Here is an 8,532-nt window from a genome sequence, read left to right on the forward strand (position 1 = left end):
TACAAGATATTTGTGGAAATTCAATAAAGTATCATTTGTTTTCCTTAATTAGAGAAGAAAAAATATCAAGATGGTTGTTAATATACAAACCTGTGGGTGTAGACAAATCTCATACGATGTTGACTTGGGATTTTGGAACTGGATCCTCTGAATGTTCTAGAACCGTTCAGGAATCTTGATTAGGTTCGAGATTCTACCAAAGACGGGGCTCTGTCCTGTGTCTCAGTCTTTAACCGATCTACAATGTAGATTGAGCAGAGGTTTGACCAAAGGCGCGTCGGGTTGGGTAGCGGTATACTTTCCTCGCCTTCCACCGCTGTGACCCGGGTTTGATTCCTGCCTGACAGGGCCGTAAATCCGGGGGGGGGGTATATATCCCCCCTCCCACATTTTGACCAGGGGATGGGCTATTGAATCAACCCCACACACACACATACTCACTCTTTTTTTTGCGATGAGAACAAGAAAATGCGGACTTCGAGGTATTTTTCGAACATCCCAACAACAAAAATGTATTCAATAGCACTGAAAAGTGGTGAAACAAAGTACAAAAGCTTTTAAAATGCGCCGTTTTGATGTAAGCGCGAGTATACATATTGATATACATCTATATCCCGAAGAGCGCCCCCTAGTGTAATGTGTCCGCCAACACCCCCCCCCCTTTCGAATTTCCACGGCCGGGCAATTTTTGGGTTTTGGTCATCCCACCCCCCCCCCCCCCCCCCCCCCCCCCCCCCCCCCCCCCCCCCCCCCCCAGTCGCCGGCACAGATTTACGCCACTGCTGCCTGGGCCAATATGTGGATTGGGTTTTCAGTCCCTACTTGATTCCGTTGGTTTTCCTCCGAATATCCTTCTGGGGTTTCCCTCCCACGTCTAAAAACTCGCATTTCTGCACATTGCCTTCTCTTTACTTGACCCCATTGGAGACCATTGGATTCCACTGAATGGTCTACCTAGTTGAAACAAGAAGCTATAGTGAACCAGTTTCTCAGCTTTTAGTTGCCTTAGCAATGTTATTTGTTTCCTCATTCTATAAGCTCGCAGCCACGGATTGTTATCTATCGATGACTGTGTATACGTAACACCATATCTTGCTATAGAAGTAGGCGCCAAGTCGATGTCGTCCAAATTAAGCATTCTATACGCATCTTAGTTTTAGCATTAGCATGAGTCGGCATCTTTCTTTTCAGTCCTTGCCGAGGTTAGAACTTAGAACCCTTGTGATTTCCCGAACAGTGCTTAAAGGATGAGAGGTTTAAAGTCTCGCCCCTTGCATTAGCGGTGTAAGCGTTCATTAATTACACTTGTCACTTCTATAACGGAATGAATGTTACGGACCATCCTTGGCTAGCCCCGAATATTAAAGAGCATTTTCACCCGCTACAATCTGCTTCTCGATGTTTAGTATTTATGAAATCTATCTTGTTCCAAATAAAGGTCGCCAGGAGCGATTTTAACAAGTAATCCGAAGACAGTATCAATTTCCTCCCTTCGTGTGAGCTCAGCTAAAGAGCTTACAGTTTAACTTCCCATAGTTTTGAATGCGATTTCTTGGGAGTGGAGGTGGGTCTTTGGGTGGAAGAGATCGTCTCATAAATCGTCTTAGACGATAAGCCCGTATCTCCATTTTTGAACCTTGGTGCTTGCGTGTCTATTTTTCCCCGGCGTGCATAGGCCTCCCTCCCGGACGCGTAAGTCGGTAGCGAGCTTTCCCGCGCTACGCCCGGGGGAATTTTAGAGCGTACTTCCCGTTGGCCCATCAAGCTGTCGCTCGCCGTCACGGCAAATTTGCTCCCGTAAATTGCCTCACTGAGGCATGCAACAAAGATACTATATTTGATAAAGGAACGCATAAAGCTGCTTAAAAAGTGCACGAAAATGTATCTCATTACGGAGCGACAGAGCAATTTGTTTACTGCTTTAGCGTACCCGAGGGGCGTGGCGAGAGTATTTTGTTGTGGGAGATAGCGATGAAGCCAATTTAACGACCGAAATAACTACTAGCGTAATGAGAAATTTGTAAATTTTGCAAAAATTGGCGGTTAGTAAACCAACGGGAGGCTCTTAAACCCGACTGTAAACAACCCCCTTCTCTACTCCCAATTACGTCAGAAGGATAACCTTATTAGAGTTGTCAGTGATTGAATCAGACCTCAAAATTAAATCAAAGATCAGGGCTAAACATAATATCCCTGAACGTGGATTTAATTTGGTCAGTCATTCAGCCGATTTGCTAAGTTATGCAGGGCCACAGTGAAGATATAATTAAATCACAAGCAACTATCCTGCGAGCCGCTCTTCAGGTTTTGGTATAACGACATACAAGCTTCAACCATACTGCGTTGACCATTGAGCAGTTTTGCACACGTGGCACTGATATTCTAGATCTAATTAATGGTCTAATCATAAATTTATTGTAAAAGTCATGATCCGCATCTGTAAAATGACACTGCCATAAGTTTTCAGTTTTTGCATTTAGCCTATTTATTTGTTATAGATATAGTGCAAAAATAATCCAGACATTTTCGAAATCACGGATTGCGAGATAAATTTCCGTTTTGGGTTGAAGTTCAGGAAATTTTCCCTTATAATAAAATAGCTGTTGAATTGAAAATTCGATCGTTATATCATCGTTAAAAAAAATCCAACTAAGAGAGCATAGTGTCTGCATCACAAAACTGTGTGTCGTAAATGTAGATTTTTTTCAGTACAAAATGTCTCCAAGATTGTAGCACATAGGGCGTTATTTTGGCGATTAAAAACGAAGAACTTAATAAAGTGTCCATAAAATGATTTTTTCTTAGGAACACATTTTGTGCAACTTTCTACTCCTCTTAAATGTATGAAACTATTTGACATCCCTTTTTGGTAAACTTTATTCAAAAGTGCACTTCTTTAAACAGTTTTTTTTTAATCCATGTTTTTCCGGACAACTGAGGGCACTGTTGCTATGATGTCATTTCAGGAAGATTCAGTTTACGGGTTTTCTGTTCAAAATGTGAACCCAAAAATCTGCTCATTGAAAATGAAAAAAGTTTGCTCACTGGCTTGCTGCCATGTACTGACACAACAACGAAAATTTATAACAGCAAAAATATCCAAAATCCTGATAACTTTTTTTGTACTGAAATAGCTGTGAAATAGAGGTTCCTGCCTGAAGTGACATCGCACTTTATTATTATTTTATTTCTGGTTATGAAACCAAGGAATCCTCAAGAGCGCCCTAGGCACTGTAAGCTCGCAAGCCTGAAGAAACCTGCAGAGAGAAGACGATGAGAAGAAATTACAGTCTTGAGTCCTTGGCTCAGATCTTTTGAAATGAATAAAAGCCATTCTTATAAATGCCTGTTTGGGGAAAAGGGGGATTCCGCTTAAAGTATAATCATTTAAAGTCGTATCAGATGTCTGGATGAATCCTTCTGTCTCCAGCACAGAAGTTTAGAAGGAAAAAAATAGTCACCAAAATTCTCGTTTTTGATTGGTCTGGCCGGCTGTCTTCTGAGAAAACCCTTCCCAATCATGACTCAAATGAAAAGCTATATCCTTGTGGTTAAAACAAAAGAGCCTTTTAGTTAATGTGCTCCAATGTCCGGCTTTTCATTTTCATTGCACTATTTGTTTTGTGAGTGTACTCTGTTACCAAATGTGACATCGGCCGTTATTGTTCTGGTTCTCACTCTGGTTCGCGCGCTGATGTCTTGTGCGCGTGATGCAACAGAATACGGTCAATAGTATTTCGGCTTTGTAAAGAGTATAGCCTATATACCTTTTGTGTGTTGAATGAAATTAGGAGGCAAATGATATTGTGCCTTTCGGAATCAATTGAGTCGCACTTTCGACGTGCACCTGCAATTTCTTGTCCTTATTAGGAAACTACATAATAGAATTATGGATCATAAGTGAATTTTGAGGGGGGAAAATCTAATCTTGAGGATGTTCTCTAAGCTGTAGACAACGATCAATACCATATCCACAGAAATGCTCGGAGCGTTTTTATCTCGGACGGTAAAACTCTTCATGAAAGAAGTGACTGTCACTATCATCATTTTTAAGACATATCCGAGATGTTTTACTTGCTGGAATTGTTACTTTATAACTTTAAAAAACATTTCAAGTCATTTTCAGGGCAGGAAATATTTGTCACTGTCGTAACGACAACGACAAATCAGTGACAATCACACGAGGGCGTCACCTGATCCAAGAGCCTTCATGGTCACTTTCGAAACAGCAATGACAAAACATGCAAGCCAAATGCTTATTGGGGTCACTGTCGTTACAGTGACAATTCAAGGACACCATACACACGGGCCTGCATGGACCGAGGTCGCATTTTCTACGTGTCACTGTCACTGTCGCTGCAACTTTTAGAAAGTTAATTGCCAGTCAGCAGCACCTTTCAACGATTTCGTCTGCTGCTAAACTGTCGATCTGTCTGTTCCCTGCGCTTTTAAATTTGGACTGTGCGATCATGTTTCGTGGGAAGAAGATTGGAATAAGCGGCTCTCTTCAAACGCTCATTCAAAAGATATTTGTCTTTCCAAGGCGATTAACTTTTGTAGGTCAAGCAAGTTTGCAGAGAACGAAATAATACCAACTAATCAGGCGATCAAACATGTATCGGGACTGTTATTTACGACTCTGTTGTGGTTCACTTCGATTTGGGAATTTCCAATTAGCGGCGTTGCCGTGGGGATGAGACGCTTGATTTCCCGCGGCTTGAGAGTCGAGGGATTTTCAAATCAGCTTTTTGTGTAGGGGCGTTGAGGTAGACGTGATGTAAGTGGATATAGATCCGAGCTTTGCACCCAAAAGCCGCTTGTGTAAGAATATTGAATATGAAAATTAATTGCATGTGGTGGTAACAAAGGGATATTTGGGTCAGAAAGCTATGAAAATAGGTCGGTAAAGCAGAATGCACTCTCGTGCGGCGTTGAACTTGCACTGAACAGCGTAGGCCTAAGATATAGAAATTGAATGAAGCGAGTGCTATTGATTGCACATGACATACCAACCTCATCCCCAGAGCTTACTTTGTTTCCAACCTCCTTTCCAATAGTTAGCCCTGGGATGGGAACTTGCTTCCTGTATCTTATTCGATACCGACATTAGCAGGTAATGGATTTATATCGTGTAGGCCCTACTTGGTGGTTATTTACAACGTGCATTGCGTGTTTTCACGTTCATTGTAATTCTTACGTCCACAACTTCTGAAAAAAAATAATCCTTTCTTGTCCAATTTGCTCATATTGATATGCAGTGTGATACTGCACATTGGCCGGATAAGATTGTAACATTTTCAATTGAAACAAAAATCGTGTTTTCGTAACTCTCGCCGCTACGAATTGACTCTGTTTTTGCTCCAGACACCGCATACAAAACAGACGCTGATTTAACGCGCAGCCAGCCACCAGACTATTCCTAATTTGTAATACGTGTTGTGCAAGATTTTTGAACATGCAAATGATCCAATACCTGGGTGAGAGAGCAGGTAGTGGTGGGAGCGTACTGCTCGACACCCTGGGAACGAGGTTGATATAATACTTATCTCAGGTGCGTGTTATATAGTAACATCAATTGCCTGAAAAACTCAAGTACATGAACTAGTCATATCAAGTATATGAAATAAAGCAAGTATATGGAATATATCAAGAAAATGAAATATTTATATAGAGTACAGAAAACATTTGTGTCGCCCATGAAATATGTATAGCAACTACATGGAGTGTATCAAGTACATGAAATAATATCGAGTACAGAAAATATTTGCGTCGCCCATGAAATAGTTATATCAAGTACATGAAATAGTGATATTAATTGCATGAAATATTTACATCAAGTGTACATGAAATATTTATATGAAGTTTACATGCAATATTTCTGACTACTTAAGTAATCTACCACATTTGTTGCATAGCCACACTGTCTTCATGACCTAAGTCGAAACATTTCATTCGTACTATAATCCTATTATGGAATTTGCGTCGGGATGATGTAAATTCAATATTGGGTTGTGCCCTTCACCGACGTATTTTATAAGCGCTGGAAAAACTCGGTGTTCAGAAGTACGGGTCAACACTGACTATCATGACATAGTTTGTAACAATACGTCGGTGGAGGGCAAAACCCAATATTGAATTTCATTGGTGGTTAGGTTTATATTAATTCTGTATCAATTGAAAATCATCAAAATGTTTTCAGTGTCTCTGTGGGCCTATATTCTGCATGATCTGTGATACCGTTGAAGAATGTTTCAACCCTTCATGTGATTACAGCTTTAAAGTAAACCTCGGTGCCTGGCTGTCTATCGAGTCGGTTTTAGTGCCCATTTCGTGCATAATTTTATGACGTCAACCCGGGAAAAGATATCATTATTATTTTAATGTCTCGTTTCTCTGTCGATGTACTTTACTGCTGCTGTCCACTCGGTGTTCATTGTCATTCTCAACGTTATAGACAAGGAACCCTGTTGCAACTTCCCCTTACACTCTTGGAAAAGTGTCGACAAATGCCTGCGGAGGAAGTTAAATCCATTTTGGATGCTTATTCAACCATAATTATAGGGTTTCGATTTTCTAGAGTTATTACTCTATAGAAAATCGAATACTCTAGAAACTCGGAGCTCTATATGGTTTAAAGAATCATCCAAAGTGGATTTACCTTTTCCCCATAGGCTTTTGTCGACACTTTTTTTTTACCAAAAACTGTAAATCTTTCAAATGTACTAAAACAAAAGTTGATATCAATAAATTGTTACGGTCGCTTGCTATACATCAAAACGACGAATAGATCCCAAGTGGGAATTTTGACTTGTTTAACTTCAGGTCTGGAGAATGCAGCCCAATTTTGTTTCATAGTAACCAAACTGTTGCTTTGCAAATAATTTAGCTGCAATCATTGTGTCTGTCATCCATGACATTTTTTTTAAAGGAATGTCCTAGTTTTACTTTTCAGCTGCAGAGTGATTTTGCAACATAATCCTTGTTTTTGGTGGAGCGGCGCCCCTACGGGCGTGGAAGAGTCAAAGTGCCCCGTCTAGACCCGCTGGCGACCCCCTGAGCGCAATATGTGGGGAACACCTGGCGTATCCGTGTCGGGCCTATGTGACATACCTTTTTTTTAGCAAAAAATGCCTCTACTTCTTTTCAACTCATAATTATTGAATGTTTCAATCTGATGCCTATAACTCTTCTTGTAGTCTGTCATAATCTAAAGGGAGGTGTTTGTGTGAGCTCGATATCCTGGAAACTGAAGACTTTCTGTTGTTTTATGTTAATTGGATTCTGTACGATTCTGTTAAACTCAGCACACTTCATACTTTAATGACAATCGTGTTTGTTGAATGTAGGAAGTGTTTCTTGAAAATATTTTGCAATTTGGACTAAAGCCTACTGGTGACTTTTGGTGGATAGGCATAATTTTTTTGGGTATCGGCGAAGAATTGTAAAGAATTTTGTCAGTTTTGCTGTCTTGTTGGCATTAAAATAATGTACCTGTCAATCAACGTTTGACAAAAACCAATAAACAATATAACGGATTTTATTTTTTTGGGTAAAATTAATGATTCCGAATGCATCATCAATCGACATGTTCCAGCAGACTGCCTTTTGTATACCGTCTGGAACTATACATGTACATAAGTACATTGTACCCGTGACACGCTAGCTGCTGGATTTGGAACAAGAATGCGTTGGCACATCATTGTAGTGCGTGACTCGACGTCTAAATGTTTTTGCTCACACATCTTTCATAGACATTGAGTGAAATCCAATTTCACTACTACATTTTCACCGCCACCACCATCACCTAAATCCAGATGGCTATGAACAGTGCGCATTGACCAATCACATCGCGACTGTTGGTCAGGTGACCACAGTAGCCCAATCAAACTCGGTCACAAGTATTGAGAAATGTACACAAAACATAGTGGGCGGGGCGTGTGGCCAGAGGTGCTAAGCGCAAATGCAGTCATTTCCGTGTTTTTTTTGGATCGGTCGTTATAATTGCCTTATACAGCAAAGTGCAATGTACTCTCTAAATGTAAAAAAGCCTGGACAAAAACCACGAGTTGTCCCCATAATGCTCTTTAAAAAGAGTAAGTTTATTCACTCTTTTAGAGTGGTTTCCCTACGGACCATAGTGAAAAACCAATCAAAAAGACGCAAATTTCACTCTAAAATAGTGAGAAAAAAACACTCGAAAGGAGTAATTTGTGCCCCATATGGCTCTTCAAAAGAGTGGAAGTTTCACTCTTTTGTATTTTTAATATCACATGCAGTTTCCCTTTCCTTCCTTCCTGAAATGTTTGAACACAATCAAAACACACTTGATTACACTATGAAAACAAAGAAGAAACAGGAAACTAAACAGACAAAAGCTCTCCATTCGCACGCACTTACGTTTCCCGAGCCCTAAAAGTTTGCCTTATTTTAGCCTCCTATTTTAAAAATGTATTTAATAGTGTAAGATTTCCCCATATACCCCATCCACTTGAAACCGAACAATTATAATTGGCCAAAAGCCAACGCTTATCA

This window comes from Patiria miniata, unplaced genomic scaffold, assembly GCF_015706575.1.
Source record: "Patiria miniata isolate m_02_andy unplaced genomic scaffold, ASM1570657v1 HiC_scaffold_7, whole genome shotgun sequence".
NCBI classification, from domain to species: Eukaryota; Metazoa; Echinodermata; class Asteroidea; order Valvatida; family Asterinidae; genus Patiria; species Patiria miniata.